We start from the raw sequence: 17804 nt of genomic DNA on the forward strand, positions 1-17804 counted from the left end.
ATTGAAAATTGAGAAGAGTTAAAACATACCAGGTGATTTAGACATGTTAATATAAGAGGAGACTCATAAAATATTTGAGATTCAAAGCATGATACTCAAATGCTAACTACTGCTATAATCTAAAAAAGAAATGATGATGGCTTGAACCAGAGAATGTGACAAAAACTGATTTGACTTGAGAGGTTGAACTAACAGTAAATACTGATCAAACACACAGAATTGAATGGAAGAGAATCAAGGATGACCCTTTTCATTTGTTTGCTTTTTGCTTTAAAATATATTACCATCAACTAAAATTGGGAAGGATTTGGGTAGGATGTGTTTAGAGGGAATTAGAAATTCCTTTAATACATATTAAATTTGCAATACTTATTAGTCATCTAAACTGAGACAGATAGTGGACAGTAGATTTATGAGTCAGAATGAGGGAGATTAAATTTGGAAGTCATTCAGTTCAGTTCAGTTGCTCCCTCCTGTCCGTCTCTTTGCGACTCCACAGATAGCAGGATGTCAGGCTTCCCTGTCCATCACCATCTCCTGGAGCCTACTCAAACTCATGTCCATCACATCGGTGAGGCCATCCAACATCTCATCCTCTTTTATCCCCTTCTCCTCCCGCCTTCAATCTATCTCAGCATTTGGGTCTTTTCCAATGAGTTAGCTCTTTGCATCAGGTGGCCCAGTTTCAGCTTCAGCATCAGTCCGTCCAGTGAATATTCAAGACTGATTTCCTTTATGATTGACTGGTTGGATCTCCTTGCAGTCCAAGGGACTCTCAAGAGTCTTCTCCAACACCACAATTCAAAAGCATCAATTCTCTTGTACTCAACTTTATTTACAGTCCAACTCTCACATCCATACATGACTATTGGAAAACCATAGCTTTGACTAGACAGATCTTTGCTGGTAAAGTAACGTCTCTGCTTTTTAATATGCTGTCTAATGAGTCATCATATTTTAATATTCAATGCCTTGGGATTGATGAGATTACAAAGGAGTGAGTATAGATCAGGATTCTTTATGTATTTATGTATTTAAAAAAATATAGAATGCTTCACAAATTTGTATGTCATCCTTGCACAGGTTCCTTGCTAATCTTCTCTGTATCATTCCCATTTTAGCATATATCTTGCTGAACCGAGCACTGGATCATGATTCTCCATCATAGTAATAATGATGTTGCAGGACTGGATAGTTCTTTGTTTTAGAAGTCTGTCCTGTACATTGTGGGATGTTTAGTAGCATCCCTGGCCTCTAGCCACAGTATTCCACTAGTAACTCCTGTTGTGACAACCCAAAATGTTATCAGATATTACCAAATATCCCATGTGAGCTAAATAATCTCCAATTGAAAGTCATTGCTCTAGATAGAAGAAAGAAAGCTCCAGAGCTTTTAGGATCCTGTAATTTCATCTTTTGTTTTTGCATTTCATTTGTTGATTCAGGATCCACCAGACTGAAATCTCTTAATGGACAACTTTTCATTAATGTAATTCTTTGATTGTTTGTCCTACAATTTGCTAACCCCCTAGTTATCTTTTCCTAGATATGTATTTCTTCTTTTCCTTTCTCTAAAGGATATCATTGAAAGTCATTGTCAAATGCTTTGATAAAAATCTGTTTTAGTTCAGTAAATCTGTCAGTGAAAGAAACAAGGTTAATCTGACATGACGTGCTCTTGGTGAACTGGTTCTCTTTCTTCGTGATCATTTCCTCCTGTCAGTATTTCTAAACAGCCCTGTAAATATTCATTCTTCGATCTTGCTCAGGTATAACATCGTCAGCTTGTCTATTTTCAGAATCCCTGGTCTTTGAGTTTGTAAAAATCCATGCACTTTCTACCACTTTCTACAACAAAAGTTTTTTTTTGTCATATGTATACTATTGAATCTCAAAACTTGTCAGAGCTCATAGGATCCTCAAATGTTTAAGAGTTAAGAACTGTACAAAGCAGAAAAGAATCTGCAGAGAGGGCAGAGATGGAAAAGTAATAATCAAGCAAAAGTAGTACTCTGAAAGTCAAGTGAAGAATTTGCCACAGAACAATTTCCTATTTGCAAGATATCATGAAATGAAGGGTATTACCTGGATTAAAGAGGACAAAGCATCTTACAGCCAGATTGCCTGAAACTCACAAGAACATGTACATGTAGCAGATTCAGAAACAAGATATGTGATGGAAGTAATTCCATAGAGGAGGGTCATAGGTGACTGTGTTCTCAGGGGAGAACCAAATGATAGTCAAAGCAGGTAGGTGGCAAAGCTTGTGGAAAAGATAGTGATTGGTCAGTTTTATTTCCAAAAGCACAAGAGTTCCAAGCATTGAAGAGAAAGAGCTGTAGGGGAATTGATATTGGGAGACTTCAAGGGATGGGAGATTCAATTTTATCAAGGGATGAGAAAATAAGAGAACATAAAAATTTGTTGAGAACAGGAGGGATGACTTCTCAAGGACTATAACGATGTCTAAGTCTCATGAAAGAAAGGTAAAGGAGTAAACAGATCACTTTTCTCTGTAAGGAATATTTGAAATTATCCAGAATAGTAGAGACAATGCTTTTATGAGTGATCTTATTAAAACTTCAGTGAAGAGGAAGAACTTTGTCCTAGGGTGGGAGTTGGGACCTATTTTGATGAAGAGTCATACTCTAAGAATGCAGCTTATTTGAGACAATGAATATCATCTATCACCCACCATAAATAAATATATTTACTTATTATAAACAAACAAATGTCTACCATCCACCATAAATAAAAGACCATAAAGAAAGCTGAGGGCCAAATAATTGATGCTTTTGAACTGTGATTTTGGAGAAGACTCTTGAGAGTCCCTTGGACAACAAGAAAATCAAACCAGTCAATTCTAAAGGAGATTGGTCCTGAATATTCATTGGAAGGACTGAAGCTCTAGTACTTTGATCACCTGATGTGAAGAACTGACACTGAAGAACTGACATGTGAAGAACTTATTGGAAAAGACCCTGATACTGGGAAAGATTGAAGGCAGGAGGAGAAGGATATGACAGAGAATGAGATGGTTGAATGGCATCACCAACACTATGGGCATGAGTTTGAGCAAGCTCTGGGATTTGGTGATGGACAGGGAAGCCTGGTGAGCTGCAGTCTATGGGGTCTCAAAGAATCAGATATGACTGAGCAACTGAACTGAACTAATCCACCTTGAATAAACAAACAAAGCCCAAGTCAAAACAAAACCTAAGTTGTGAAAGGTGATATTGTTTTTAAATAATAAACTTTGATATTACATAAATATAATTTCTGTCATTTTAATATGCAGTTTTTCTACTGTGTGTTAGGGTTCCTCAGAGAAACAGAACAAATGGAATAGGCCTATAAAGAGAGAAAGAGATTTAATTTAAGGAACTGTTCACATAATCATGGAGGTTGGCAAGTTCAAAATCTGCAGGTTGGGACAGCTGAGTCTTAAGTTTAAGTCCAAAGGCCTTCTGTTGCAGAACTGACTGATCAGGGGAGGTTAGACTTGTTTCTATTCATGTCTCACACCTAATATGATGAGGGCAATTTGCTTTACGCCAAGTCCAACAATTTATCTGTTAATCTCATCCCAAAGCATTCTGACAGAAACACCTGAAACAATGTTAAAGTGCACATTTGGACCCCAGAGCCGAGCCAAGATGACCCAGAAAATTATCCATCACACAGTCTACAATTTGTAGACTGTAAAATTAGTAGATTGTAGTAATCTGTAGATTGTAGAATTAGTCTATAACCACTGGCCATCCCTGAATTTTATAGCTTCTGTGTACATCAGAAAAAAATCAATTTTTAAATAGCTGTACAACACTGTATATGTACCAACTATTATGGTGTAGATAATTCCAGTTTATCCTTAAAACTACCCTCTGAAGACAAAAAAGACTAAAAATATACAGGCCCCATTAAAGAACAGGTAGTAGAAATATTATCCTCGTAAGATTTAAAGATAATGAGACTCACATGGTCTAAAAAGATGTGTAAGATAAAACAGCCTCTAAGTTAGCATAACCAGCCTGGAATGCCAGCCTTCTGATTATGCACCTAAGACATACCACAACACCACAGTGGTGCCATAGAGAGAAATTAACCTATATTTGGATCAATTTCAAAGGAGCCAGAACATCAAGTCCCTTTAAATTTAGGCAAAGCATCATCCTTCATTAGAGAACCAGCAGGAGGTAGGGAACTAATTAACTTATAGCTACTCTAAAGGTACCCACAGGTGTTCATGGCAACAATGTACTATTCACCAGCCATAATCTAGAGGTGATCTTTATATGGAAATCCTTGAAAATAAGGATGATTTCATATTACATTCCAAAGAACATAATTGTCTTTAAATTGCCCTTCTTTTCTCAAAAGATTTGATCTCTGAAGCCTGAAATGAAACTTTAACATTTTCAATTAAATTCAAGCCTTCAAGGTTTGGTTGAAACTAAGAAAATGATTTGTGAAAGTTAAAAAACTCCCTCTGAAATAAGCTTCAAGCCAGTGAAGTTCTAGTTCTTAACATTTAGACTAGTTATAAAAGAGAAGTCCCTTAATACCAAACTTCAGCCATAATATTCAAACTATGCAAAAAAGAATAATTTTTAAATTAATAACTGAGATTGCCAGAAAAATAAATGACCCAATCAAAAAATGGGCCAAAGAACTAAACAGACATTTCTCCAAAGAAGACATACAGATGGCTAACACATGAAAAGATGCTCAACATCACTCATTATTAGAGAAATGCAAATCAAAACCACAATGAGGTACCATTACACGCCAGTCAGGATGGCTGCTATCCAAAAGTCTACAAGCAATAAATGATGGAGAAGGTGTGGAGAAAAGGGAACCCTCTTACACTGTTGGTGGGAATGTGAACTAGTACAGCCACTATGGAGAACAGTGTGGAGATTTCTTTAAAAACTGGAAATAGAACTGCCATATGACCCAGCAATACCACTTCTGGGCATACACACCGAGGAAACCAGATCTGAAAGAGACACGTGCACCCCAATGTTCATCACAGCACTGTTTATAATAGCCAGGACATGGAAGCAACCCAGATGCCCATCAACAGATGAATGGATAAGGAAGCTGTGGTACATATACACCATGGAATATTACTCAGCCATTAAAAAGAATTCATTTGAATCAGTTCTAATAAGATGGACGAAACTGGAGTCCATTATACAGAGTGAAGTAAGCCAGAAAGCTAAAGAACATTACAGCATACTAACACATATATATGGAATTTAGAAAGATGGTAACGATAGCCCTATATGCAGGGCAGAAGAAGAGACACAGAAATACAGGACAGACTTTTGAACTCTGTGGAAGAAGGTGAGGGTGGGATGTTTCAAAAGAACAGCATATATATTATCTATGGTGAAACAGATCACCAGCCCAAGTGGGATGCATGAGACAAGTGCTCAGGCCTGGTGCACTGGGAAGACCCAGAGGAATTGGGTGGAGAGGGAGGTGGGAGGGGGGATCGGGATGGGGAATACGTGTAACTCCATGGCTGATTCATGTCAATGTATGACAAAACCCACTGAAATGTTGTGAAGTAATTAGCCTCCAACTAATAAAATAAAATTTAAAAAAAAAAGAAAAAGAAAAAGAAATGGCTTTTTGGTTACATGTTTTGCTTAGGAGATGGTGGCAGTAAAAGCAAACAAAATTTTGCTGCATTTTTGATTTGGCATGTAACATTTCATGTGCTGAGCTGCTAACACACACTATGTACTTTTAGAATTCTCCCAAATTTTCTTAAGCATTTTTTCTTTATTTCTATCTTAAACATGTCTCACACATCTTTACTCTGTGACATTATCAGTTTACCCCTTTTTTTTACCCCCACTGGGGAAATGAAGCTAAGTTTTTATACAATTTCTAAAAGTTATTTTCCAATTACAGTTATTACAAAATATTGGCTATAACCTCCACATTGTCATATATCCTTGGGCCTATCTTTTACCCAATGGTAAGTGTCTCCCACTTTCCCATACCTATATTCCTCCTCCTCACCTCTCCATTGGTAACCACTGGTTTGTTCTTTCTATCTGTGAGTCTCTTTCTTTTCTGTCATATTCACTAGTTTGTTGTATTTTTTAGACTTCATATACAAGTAATCTCATGCAGTATTTATCTTTCTCTGTCTGACTTATTTCACTAAGCCTAATGCCCACCAAGTCCATTCATGTTGCTGCAAATGGCAAAAATCTCCTTCTTTGTCATGACTGAAAAATATTCCATTGCAAGCATATACCGCATCTTCTTTATCCAGTCATCTGTAGGACACTTCGGGTGCTTTCATACCTTGGCAATTGTAGATAATGCTACTATGAACATTGAAACACAACTGTCTTTTTGAATTTCAGTTTCTCTTCACCATGTGAAAACATGGTTTTTTTTTTTTTTTTTTCTACTTTTAGAATGCAGTGCTATTATGGGATTTTTTAAAAAAATATTTTTAAAATGTGAAAATGTCATATAATATTAACTGCTTCTATCATCTTCCTTATTGTCACAGGAAACTGGACACTAATGCTGATCATGGAATCCTGCATTAGGCTGCCACCAGTCTGTATGCTGCAATACGTATGACACCTTTAATTTATCTGTTCTTTGTAATTCTACACTATTTAATAGCAATTCTACATCCCATTTTTACAAAATTTTATAGAATTACAGAATACTATTGAAAAGTAGTATTATATTAAAATAGTATTTTAAAGATTTCTAGATATTATATATAGTATATATTTAATATTTGATATTTAGCTATTAATATGTCATTATATATATAATATATATAATTATATTTTATAACTATATATACTTTTATATAATTATATAAGTATATCTAAAATCATGTATATTAATATATTATAAAATATATTGGTATTTATATATATTATAATATATTTTATAATATATAAAACTATATATATTGTATATATATAAAGGGAAGCCCAAAGATATATATATATACACACACACACACATATATATATGTCTTTGTGATCTTCATAATTGGTTGAATAACTTTTATATAAAAGCTACTTTGCTGCTGCTGCTGCTGCTAAGTCGCTTGTCGTGTCTGACTCTGTGCGACCCCATAGACGGCCTCCCACCAGGCTCTCCCGTCCCTGGGATTCTCCAGGCAAGAACGCTGGAGTGGGTTGCCATTTCCTTCTCCAATGCATGAAAGTGAAAAGTAAAAGTGAAGTCGCTCAGTCGTGTCCAATCCTTAGCGACCCAATGGACTGCAGCCTACCAGGCTCCTCCGTCCATGGGATTTTCCAGGAAAGAGTACTGGAGTGGGTTGCCATTGCCTTCTCCGAAAAGCTTTTTTAGTTATCCCCAAACTGAAAGATATTCAACCAATCATGAAGATTTCAGTTGGAGTAGTCTTCCATAAGTACAATATTGTGAATTAAGTGCAGCAGGTATCAAGAGAGATATTAAAAAAAAAAAAAAAAAAAACCTTAATTCGTCACCATACCTGGACATCTTCCTAGGGTTTTCAGGTGACCTTCCTAGTCAAGTGTAGGATTTTTATAAGCCTTCTTGAAGTTTGTATATAAAAATACCATACGGGTTTTCTATGTAGAGGATCATGTCATCTGCAAACAGCGAGAGTTTCACTTCTTTTTTTTCCTATTTGGATTCCTTTTATTTCATTTTCTGCTCTGATTGCTGTGACCAAAACTTCCAAAATTATATTGAATAGTAGTGGTGAGGGTGGGCACCCTTGTCTTGTTCCTGATTTTAGGGGAAATGCTTTTAATTTTTCACCATTGAGGGTAATGCTTGCTGTGGGTTTGTCATATATAGCTTTTATTATGTTGAGGTATGTTCCTTCTATTCTTGCTTTCTGGAGAGTTTTAATCATAAACGGATGTTGAATTTTGTCAAAGGCTTTTTCTGCAGCTATTGAGATAATTATATGGTTTTTGTCTTTCAATTTGTTAATGTGGTGTATTACATTGATTGATTTGTGGATATTAAAGAATCCTTGCATTCCTGGGATAAAACCCACTTGGTCATGATGTATGATTTTTATAATATGTTGTTGGGTTCTGTTTGCTAGAATGTTGTTAAGGATTTTTGCATCTATGTTCATCAGTGATATTGGCCTGTAATTTTCTTTTTTTGTGGCATCTTTGTCTGGTTTTGGAATTAGGGTGATGGTAGCCTCATAGAATGAGTTTGGAAGTTTACCTTCTTCTGCAATTTTCTGGAAGAGTTCAAGCGATAGGTGTTAGCTCTTCTCTAAATTTTTGGTATGTTTATAATAGCCAGGACATGGAAGCAACCTAGATGCCCATCAGCAGACAAATGGATAAGGAAGCTGTGGTACATATACACCATGGAATATTACTCAGCCATTAAAACGAATTCATTTGAATCAGTTCTAATGAGATGGATGAAACTGGAGCACATTATACAGAGTGAAGTAAGCCAGAAAGATAAAGACCAATACAGTATACTAATGCATATATATGGAATTTAGAAAGATGATAATGATAACCCGATATGCAAAACAGAAAAAGAGACACAGATGTGCAGAACAGACTTTTGGACTCTGTGGGAGAAGGTGAGGGTGGGATGTTTTGAGAGAACAGCATCGAAACATGTATATTATCAAGGGTGAAACAGATCACCAGCCCAGGCTGGATGCATGAGACAAGTGCTCAGGCCTGGTGCACTGGGAAGACCCAGAGGGATGGGATGGGGAGGGAGGTGGGAGGGGGATTGAGATGGGGAACACATGTAAATCCATGGCTGATTCATGTCAATGTATGGCAAAAAGCACTACAATATTGAAAAGTAATTAACCTCCAACTAACAAAAATAAAAGGAAAAAAAAAGAACAGAGGAAATAAAGCACACACACACACACACACACACACACACACACACACACACACACACACACAAACTACCATAAGACCCAATGAATTCATGTTGCCATAGTCTAAACTAATTTATTCTCCTAAATAATTCCATAAAACCAAAAGTTAAGTGGCAACAAATAAAGATGAAATATGAATTACATTTTCTTTTTGTTATCAAGTAGAAAATAGTACACAAAATCCATGTTAAATAGAAATAGTTCATTATTTGTATGCAAACTAAAGTAGCTGTATTAAGTATGAATTTCTAGACTCATTTTTTATATAGCTGAAGTATTATGTATGGTGAATAGCTATCACATTGACACATTTCATTCTTCTACAATTCTAGAATTTATGTCCATTAAAATTAATAAAGAATTAGATTTGTTTTTGAAAATAAATAAATATGTGATTGCATAGGTTCTAGGCTTCAGTGCCCATTTACCTATTTGAAAAATAAGAATCTCTATAACTATTTATTGTAAAAATAAGAATAGCTGTGTAGGAGAAGTGTCATTGTATTCTAAAGTTACTAGCATCGCTTGAATTTTCTATTGCATGATTCTTACTGAATCATGTCAAGTGAATACGATTCTTCTCCCTAGGATTCATGTTGTATTTGTTTATATTTTGGCTATTGTCATCACTTGTCAGTTTGTACTGAGCTAGCAGGATTCCCCTCAGAAAGTCAAACCTGAATATTATTTTTCTTAAGTTATCAGAGAGATGTGACCTTGTATTTAATCCTACTAACTTATACAAATAATGGCTATATGCTGTTTCTAAATAAAGTCTTTAATATTTAAATTTTTCAGTGACTAGAATAAATCACTCATTTCACATCTTAATCTAGTACCAGATTACGTGGCCATCCGTTGTGTGCTTAAATACAGATCTTCTAGAGGGCTAATAATTTACCTTGTTAGTTAAATGTTCTGGTCATGTTAGTAAAGACTTAAAAAAGCTTCTATCCCATATTTGTGCACATTCTATATGTTACGAATTTGAATTGGTGAGTGTTTTTTAGTACTCTAGGGAAAGGCTACCCACTACAGTATTCTGGTCTGGAGAATTCCATGGACTCTATGGTCCATAGGATTGCAAAGATTATGGACTTGACTGAGCGACTTTCACTTTCACTTTTAGTATTCTGAGATAACTCAAAGTAAAAAAGAAAAAAGGTAAGATTCAAAGCTGTGGTAACTCCAGGATATTTTCAAAGTGAAAAAATCTAGCAGTGTAAACCTCCAAACTTGAACATGTATATCATCTCATATAATTAATGTTATGTATAAATTAGCATACATATGAACATATTCTTTATGTATAATGTGGTCTTTCCAAAAATAACTGAGGCAACTTACCACAAGTTATACTTACACTGATATATACTGTTAATTTAAGAATAAGGGACATTAGAATTTATTTCTTAGTAGAAAGTTAACTGCAGCAAGTTTAAGAGATGAAAATAGCACTTAAAATTGAGCAATTATATTTTCCTTAAATATTCTAATGAATCAAGAAAGGAAAAAGTGGAAAGAAAAGGATAAATTTGGAAAACAATTAAGAAGACCAGAATGAAGATGTAAAAAGGGAAGGGAAAAATTATCATCAGTTTCATTGTGCTTCTTTTCAGTTTAAAAATTCATAAAAGCTCAGAAGGGAAGTTCTTTGGTAATAGAATTTTACAAGTCATTGAAACTTTCATTTTACTATGTATCCTGTTTTCTTTCTTTCATCCTATTATTATATGTATTCATTTTAAAAGTTTTCATCCTCTTCATATATTATCCTTTTTTCCCTGGAGAGTCAGGAAAATTTTTATTTATAATTTTATTCATTTACTTGCAATTAAATGTTTATTTATAATTAATATTTTCTTTATAATTCAACTATTTTCCAGTTCAATTATTAATGACTCTCCCAATACCCCTGAAAATAACAAAAGAACAACAAATTTTATGGTCACCATAGACAAAAGGGGGACTGAATAGACAAGGACAGTGTCTCCAATATGTTTCTTTAAGAAATAAATATTATTTAAATTACTATTAAGAAAAAGCAGTTTATTAAAAAAAAGAACAAAAGAAAAGGTCATCATGTAAAACATTTTGAAGCTAAACTTTCAAAATATGCTGGTTTATCTATTTCCTCATTCAGATCTTCCTAATCTCATCTGAATTAATGTAATCTCTTTCATACTAGCCACAATTCACCTACTGTATCTAATAATACAGATATGATGTTGTTAATTTTCTTTAGAAAGGGAAAAGAGAGAGACAGGGAAAATATTGAAATAGCCATTGAAATTAATATGTAATATCCAAATTCTAAAGCTTGAAAGTGAAAATCATTCACAAATTATCTCATACATCACACACTAACATATCCTCTCTGCCCCAGCCACCTTGTTTTATTCTTGGTTCTCTGAACATGCCAAAAAACATGTCAACTCTATGCTTTTGCACAGTCTATGGTTAGCACAGAGTAGAGTGTTCTTATCCCATCCTATTTGCCCTACCTCACACATGCCCCATCTCTTTGATTATTCTTTTTGTTTGTTTGCTTTTTTTTTTGGCTGCACTGGGTCTTTATTACTGGACATGGGCTTTCTGCAATTGTGGCACATGGACTTCTCTTATTGCAGAGCATAGACTCTAGAGCAAGCACCCTCATGGGCTTAGTTGCAGTGTGAGGGCAACCAGTATCTTAACGTTTTGTGATATTTTGAGGAAAATTTTTTGATCACAAAAAGTCATTTTAAAGTAAAAGATAAAAGAAACAGTGGAATTAATTTTTGTCTCACTTCTACATTAAATTTCAAAGGAGCATTCATCAATTGTGATTCATTAAAAAACTGAAAACTTCTTAGATTAAGAAATATATTAATAGACTATATACAAATAATAAGCAAGTGAAAGGGATATAATGAAAAGGTATTTGGTCATCATAAGTAAGACTATGAATAAAACAAATAGCTTTTAAAAGGTGAAGTTATTATAAGATTTTAATGCTGTTTTTCTTAAGAGAACAGTGGTATATTAAACATATAGTATAAGTTAAATATAATTACATTGTATAAATTAAATATATTTAAGAAAGAAAACAAAGTTAAAAACATTCTGCAGACATAAAGTGAAATGCTAAATGTCACCTATATTAATAAAGATAGCACTAGTAGACAGATTGGAAAAGGATATGGCAACCCAATCTGGTATTCTTGTCTGGACAATTCCATGGACAGAGGAGCCTGGAGGGTTAGAGTCCATGGCATCACGAAGAGTTGGATGTAACTGAGTCACTAACATACATACACACTGTAAACTGAGATAAAATTTTACTGTCTCCCAAAAATGGAAATTTATTTCCTATGCATGAAAGTTCAAAGTAGCTTATTGTGACCTGACAACAACTCTCCTAAAAGTGGTAGTTTAAAAACCAGACACCTTTCATCTTGTAACTCCACCATCCTCTATTCAGTGCTTTCAAGGAGAAGGAACATGGGAAAAGAATGCAGATGACTTTTTTTTCTATGGGTCATGTCTAGAAGAAGCATACATCAAAACAGATACATTTTCCCTTGACCAGAACTTGGCCACATGGCCAGTCCAACTGTAGGAGAATCTGGGAAATACAGCCTCACTGTGATGTCTGAAGACAAAGAAAATTTTGTTGAAGAATGACTAGCTTATCTCTGTTACACTATACAATTTAATATGTAATGCAATTGAAACTATAATTTCAAAAGTAAAAGAGTTCAAAAATCAAAAACATTGCTTGTGTGTCTTTAGATAAATAAACTTATCTGTAGGAATCCCTATAGATTTGATATTCAAAACAAAGATTTTGTGCTGCCAAACTTTAATTATCTCCTCTATTTTTCACATTAACTCAGTGATATGGGCTGAGCTTTAGATTACTAGAACTCTTTAGATTACTAAAGGCTAAGCTTTCCTTTTAGTAAAGAAAGGAAAACTGTTCTACCAAAAGAAAACCTTATTGTTTCTACACCCAGAGCAGCTATATGTGATCAAAGTGATACAGCATTCTGATTGACAGGGTAGCATCACAGAAAGCATGATTTTGAGGGAATGGAGTAGTGGATTTTGTGATGTACTAGACAAACATGGATCCTTTCAAGATTAAAGGATTTATTTCTCTATTTGCTGGCATAAAGCTGGCTATAAGCCTTAGCTGGAAGTCCTCTCTGAAAATTTCCTTGGCCATTGAGAGCTATCTCGGCAATGACAAAGCCCCTTTACCAAGGGCAGCCTGCATTCAAAGACCGTTTGATGCAGTGATATAAAGTTTTATGTTCCTTGCCTCATCTTGGAACAACTCTGAAAGGTAATTTCAGTTTGGCTGACACATTTTCTGAGTTTATCACATCCTAAGTTATGTTTTGACTTGATACTAGGGTTTGTTAAAACCCATAAACAAGTACTTTCTGAGAAACTTCTTTTTAAAAAAACTCATTTATAGTATTCATTGATTTTAGTATAGTTACAAAAATCATCATAGTCAATTTTAAAATATTTTCATCACTCAAAAAAATAATTTCTGTTTTAATTTGTAATCATTTGTAATCATTCAATATTTCCTCCCAAAGTCCTCGGTCCTTGGCAACCTCATACACTTTCTATCGTTACAGCTCTGCCTAGTTTTGAAATTCCACATAAAAAAAGTTGTACAATATTTGAATTTTAATGGGTTTCTTTGATGGTTCAGTCAGTAAAGAATCTGCCTGCAATGCAGGAGAACTGGGTCCAATCCCTGGGTTGGGAAAATCCCCTGGAGGAGGGCTTATGATTGTTTTCTCTCATTTGAAAGTGAAAGTGAAGTTGCTCAGTCCTGTCTGACTCTTTGGGACCCTGTGGACTGTAGACTACCAGGCTTCTCCATCCATGGAATTTTCCAGGCAAGAGTACTGGAGTGGGTTGCCATTTTCTTCTCCAGGGTATCTTCCCCTACCCAGGGATTGCTTTCTCTCACTTAGCATAATGTTTCAAGGTTCTTCTGTGCTGTACCATATACCAATAAAGTTTTATGTTCCTTGCTTCATCTTGGAACAGCTCTGAAGGGTCATTCCAGTTTGGCTGACACATTTTCTGAGTTTATCACATCCTAAGTTATGTTTTGATCTAATACACTTCTTTTGTTAAAACTTATAAGAAATTACTTCTTTCCTTTTTATTGCTGAATAATATTCAACTGTTGCTTCTTGGGAGTATAGCTATGACAAACCTAGACAGCATATTAAAAAGCAGAGACATTACTTTGCCAACAAAAGTCCATCTAGTCAAAGCTATGGTTTTCCAGTAGTCATGTATGGATGTGAGAGTTGGACCATAAAGAAAGTTGAGCACTGAAGAATTGATACTTTTGAACTTCAGTGTTGGAGAAGACCCTTGAGAGTCACTTGACCTGAAAGGAGACCCAACCAGTCAATCCTAAAGGAAATCAGTCCTGAATATTCACTGAAAGGATTGATGCTGAAGCTGAGACTCCAATATTTTGGCTACCTGATGCACAGAACTGACTCATTGGAAAAGACCATGATGCTTGGAAATATTAATGGCAGGAGGAGAAGGGGAAGACAGAGGATGAGATGGCTGGATGGCATCAACTACTAGATAGACACGAGTTTGAGCAAGTACTAGGAGCTGGTGATGGACAGGGAAGCCTAGTGTGCTGCAGTCCATGGGGTTGAACAGAGTCGGTCATGCCTGAGTGACTGAACTGAATATTCAACTATATATGTGTATCACATTTTATTCATTCATTCATCTGATAAACTGATAGACTTCTCATAACCTAGCTTTTCTAGTAACTAATCTTCATCTCAGAGCCTCTTTCCAATGAGATCCAACTGGTAAAAACAGATAGACTCAAGTTCAATTTGTTTATCTATTTTGCAGCTGGATTACCCTGGGTATGTTATTTAGCTTCTCTGAACCTCGGGATTGTCATGAATAAAATTGAAATAATAGTGATTATATCATAAGATTGTTTAATGAAATAACATACTAAGCAACAGTTAGCTAATAAGCTATCATACTAGATTTGTATTATCATCTAAATATTTTGGTTAAGAAAGGAACAGGTGAAAAGTCTGGAATATTATAAAGTAACAAAGATTTACTGGATTGAGTAATAACATATATATAGTAAATTTAGATATTTTCTTATGAAAATTCACAACTTTCTTTAGTTCATTTAAATTAGTAAACTAATCAGTCAAATTCCTTGTAAAGCCTTTTGGATTTCTTTAGCAACTGTTTGCTTTCAATTTTGTATTCCTGTGGTGACAAGTGCCAATTTAGTTTTTAAATGCTATATTGATTTTCAATCATAAGATAAGTCATTTAAAAATTTTCTATTTATAAGAAATAATTGAAATAATAAGCTCTAGACTCTAATATGCAAACTCTGAGCTTACTAAATAGCTTCTAAATATTCTGAAATACTACTGAATAGGATTTCTTCCAGAAAATAAAAAGAAGGAAACACTTCCCAATTCATATTATTAAGCTTGTATTACTCTCTACCAAAATCAAACACTGTGAAAAAAGAAAGAAGAGAGAGAGGAAGAGAAGAAGGGAGGGAGGGAGGAAGGATAACCAAATGGGATATGTTCCATGGATGTAAAGCTGGTTCAATATTAACAGCTAAAAAAATAAAAATTATATGATGATAAAAAAATGAAACATGAAATTTTATTGATTTCAAAGCTTATCTCTATCAAATGACTACACATTTAGAAACTTAACATTTTGCCTTTTTGTAAGAAGTGTACACTTTCTAAACATTACTACTTAATTTTCCTTAACCTACAAATAGAAAAGTATTCAACTAACTTTAATTGAAATTGGTAATACTAAATAATAACACAAAAGCAAAAGAAATAAAATGAATCCTATTGTGGACTATTGCTAAAGTATATTCAAATAAATGAAAATAATTAATAATAAAAATATTAAAAATTTAAATTACTGCATGTTATAAGTGAACTTGCTAATATTTCCAAATAAGATTCACCTACTGTGTTAAATTAATAATATTATGCCTGTAGTATAAATAAATAAAATAATAAAGAATCTTTAAATTGGCCCAAATTTTTCACTAAAATGATTTATTCTAGTAGAATAAATAGATTTGATAGCTATTTAAAGGTATATTTAAAGTACAAATTGCTAGTAACATGTAAAATGCCTAGTAGAAGAGTGAAATGAATATAGAATAGTGATATGTTTGTATTAGCCACTCAGTTGTGTCTGACCCTATGTGACCCCATGGACTGTAACCCACCAAGCTTCTCTGTTCATAGGATTCTCCAGGCATGAATATTGGAGTGGATTGCCATGCCCTCCTCCAGAGGCTCTTCCGACCCAGGGATTGAACCTATGTCTTCTGCATTGCAGGCAGACTCTTTACCATCTGAGTCACAAGGAAAGCCTCAGAACAGTGATAAGAATAGCTAAGTAATAACATCAATGGTAATTAGGAATCATTAATTGAAAAGTCTAGTTATGAAGTAAAGCTTCATACAAAGTTTCAAACAAAGCTTCATTTAATAGCTGTGTTTTAAATTTTAATTATATTCAAGTTTTGTTATTTTTTTTGATAGTGTAAAATATGTTTATAACATTTCCATGGATACCTTTTAACCAAAGTTATTGAATAATAAAATATTCTAGGCTGGGAGGAGGTGAGGGTAGAAATCTTAGTAATGTTATCCTAGGGGAAAAGAAACTGCAGTACAACAATACTGTCGACTTTCAAACACTGTTCTAAAAAGAATAAAATAACTTAAAGGTCAAAAATGATGTTGGCTGAGATTTAAAAATAAGAAATAAAATGAGTTTTAAGCACTTACTAAGAGTCAAACACTACTTAACAATTTATCCTTTTCTCTTAATACCAATAATCATCAATAAAATAATCACAAAGGTATTATTTCCTTTCAAGACATGATAAAACTGAGATCGAATGAAGTAACTCAATGCTACCAGATTGACATTTTTGGAATTAGAATTCAATATGCAAGAACTGTGAACTTCCAGATGTTCAAGCTGGTTTTAGTAAAGGCAGAGGAACCAGGGATCAAATTGCCAACATCTGCTGGATCATCGAAAAAGCAAGAGAGTTCCAGAAAAACATCTATTTCTGCTTTATTGACTAAGCCAAAGCCTTTGACTGTGTGGATCACAATAAACTGTGGAAAATTCTGAAAGAGATGAGAATACCAGACCACCTGACCTGCTTTTGAGAAACCTGTATGCAGGTCAGGAAGCAACTGTTAGAACTGGACATGGAAAAACAGACTGGTTCCAAATAGGAAAAGGAGTACGTCAAGGCTGTATATTGTCACCCTGCTTATTTAACTTATATGCAGACTATATCATGAGAAACGTTGGGCTGGAAGCACAAGCTGGAATCAAGATTGCCAAGAGAAATATCAATAACCTCAGATATGTGGATGATACCACCCTTATGGCAGAAAGTGAAGAAGTATTAAAGAACCTCTTGAAGAAAGTGAAAGAGGAGAGTGAGAAAGTGAAAGAGGAGAGTGAAAAAGTTGGCTTAAGACTCAGCATTCAGAAAACTAAGATCATGGTATCCAGTCCCATCACTTCATGGAAATAGATGGGGAAACAGTGGAAACAGTGACTGACTTTATTTTCTTGGGTTCCGAAATCACTGCAGATGGTGATTGCAGCCATGAACTTAAAAGACGCTTACTCCTTGGAAGGAAAGTTATGACCAACCGAGACAGCATATTAAAAAGCAGAAACATTACTTTGTCAACAAAGTTCCATCTAGTCAAGGCTATGGTTTTTCCAGTGGTCAGGTATGGATGTGAGAGTTGGACTATAAAGAAAGTTGAGCACC

General features: G+C 34.5%; 1 non-coding gene across 1 annotated transcript; it reads right to left on the bottom strand.

The window, feature by feature from the left end:
- Positions 1–1038: 1038 nt before the first annotated feature.
- Positions 1039–1142, bottom strand: LOC136152566 (U6 spliceosomal RNA). Its single transcript, XR_010660242.1, has one exon. It is a non-coding gene; the product is annotated as a U6 spliceosomal RNA (small nuclear RNA).
- Between the last annotated feature and the right edge of the window lie 16662 nt (positions 1143–17804).

The sequence above is a fragment of the Muntiacus reevesi genome, chromosome 21 (assembly GCF_963930625.1).
Source record: "Muntiacus reevesi chromosome 21, mMunRee1.1, whole genome shotgun sequence".
Taxonomy (NCBI): Eukaryota; Metazoa; Chordata; class Mammalia; order Artiodactyla; family Cervidae; genus Muntiacus; species Muntiacus reevesi.